The 2157-nt window shown below is 37.5% G+C and overlaps 1 protein-coding gene across 1 annotated transcript in view; it reads right to left on the bottom strand.

The window, feature by feature from the left end:
* Positions 1-2157, bottom strand: part of Phka1 (phosphorylase kinase regulatory subunit alpha 1) — a 127892-nt gene that overhangs the window by 6625 nt on the left and 119110 nt on the right. The gene's annotated exons all lie outside the window — the stretch shown is intronic.

Here is a 2157-nt window from a genome sequence, read left to right as displayed (position 1 = left end):
ACACATACACACACATACACACATACACACACATACACACACATACACACACACATATATACACACACACAAACACACACACACATTTTTAAGAAAGTAGATAGGTCTCAAGAGACTGAGGCTGCCGGATATGACTTACAGTAGATATTAATGTACGTGAGCCATTTCTACTTGTTCTAGTTGAGTCCCTTATCAATGCTCTTATCCTGTCCTATTCTTCCGCCATGTTTTAACATTTTAAATACATTATTTACTGTTTATTACTTATTGCAAGTAATATAAGTTTCACAAGAACAGAAATTATTGACTATTTAGACTTTTCTCATAGGAACACCTACAACAGAGTCTGGAATTCAGTAGGTGCTCAATAAATACTATTATCATCATTATCATTATTTGAGACGTGGTTACAAGTCACCTAATCTGTCTCAAATTCACTATGTGGCTGAGGTTGACCTTGAACACTGAAGTCCTGCCTTCATTTCCCTAGTGCCTTCAAGTACATGTGTGGAGCACCATACCTGAATCAACAGATACATTCAAATTCTTTACTCTATTAATCACATACTTCAAATTCCAAAAAAGCCGAAACACTATATAAAGCAACCACATATGAGTGACAGGTTTATTGACTCTTTTGGACAATTACATGCAATACTCCATATTCAAGTAATCTCTGTACAGACAATTAGTAGCTTTGAAACATGTTAGGATTATTGTTACATTCATGCCTGGAAAGGCATGTGTTCTATCTCTTACTTTAAGACCCTACGTCTGGGGGGCTGAAGAGATGGCTCAGTGGTTAAGAGCACTGACTGCTCTTCCAGAGGTCCTGAGTTCAATTCCCAGCAACCACATGATGGCTCACAACCATCCATAATGAGATCTGGTGCCCTCTTCTGGCCTGCAGGCATACATGTAGACAGAACACTGTATACTAAATAAATAAATAAACTTTAAAAAAAAGACCCTAAGTCTGGGTTTTGATTTTGGTAAAATAAATAAATAACTGAGTGTGGTAGTTCACAACTGTAATCCCAGCAGTCAGGAGGTAAAGGCAGGGCATCTGTTCAAGGTCATCCTTGGTTACAATGAGACCAGCCTGAGATATATGAGACTCATCTCAGAAGAGAAAAACCAATCTGTATTTGTATAAATGAGACCAATCAATGAAGTTAATGGTCTTCCTGGCCGTCTCCTATCACTACCATAATGGTGTGATATGCCCTTATAAGTCATTTGTAAAGTATGCTTTAGAAACAGGAACAAATATTAATCACACCAAGAGTTTTATTTAGGCCTGGAGTGGTGGTGCATGCCAGCAATCCTAGCACTCCAGGAAGCTGAGGTGGGAGGATTTTGAATTGGAGGCCAGCCTGGACAATAACAAAGCCCTGTCTCCAAATAAATAAATCAGAGCTGGAGAGTTGGCTCAAAGGTTAAGAGCACTTACTACTTTTGCAGAAGACTCAAGTTCAGTCTCCAGTACCCACATGATGGCTCACAACCAACTTCCTCTAACTCTAGTTCCAAAGGATCCAATGCCATCTTCTGTCCTCTGTTGGTACCACATATGCACACACACATGAATGCATGCATGTATGTATATGTGTACATACACACACATATATAAAATGATTAAATATAAAAAATTAACAATAAAACAAGAGTGTTCTTTAACTGCTAGTATCATTGCAGCTTTTTATTATTTTAGTGGTTTTCATCTAAGGAAAAAATATCAGTAAGAGCAACTTCTGCAAACTCCCCATATACTTCACTGTTTTGTTTGTTTGTTGTTTTCTTTGTCGAGACAGGATTTCTCGAAGATCAACTTGCTTCTGCCTCCGGAGTATTGGGACTAAAGGCATGTACCACCATTCTTGCTTCCACCTACTTTTGGTAGTGACAATGGATATGAATAGCTTAGAGCTGCAAATAACATTTCCACTCTCATAATAACAACAAAGAAAGTGAGCCACAGCATCACATTATTGACTGGTAGCAAATACAGTGCAAAATCTCACAATGCTCAACTATGACCCCAAACAGAGAGGTTCTGATTTTTATTTTTATTATTTTTATTTTTTTTAAATATTTTATTTATTTATTTATTATGTATACAGTGTTCTGTCTGTGTGTATGCCTGCAGGCCAGAAG

The sequence above is a fragment of the Microtus ochrogaster genome, chromosome X, assembly GCF_000317375.1.
Source record: "Microtus ochrogaster isolate Prairie Vole_2 chromosome X, MicOch1.0, whole genome shotgun sequence".
NCBI classification, from domain to species: Eukaryota; Metazoa; Chordata; class Mammalia; order Rodentia; family Cricetidae; genus Microtus; species Microtus ochrogaster.
Note: the sequence above shows the minus strand (reverse complement) of the source record. Positions and strands in the feature narration are given on the sequence as shown.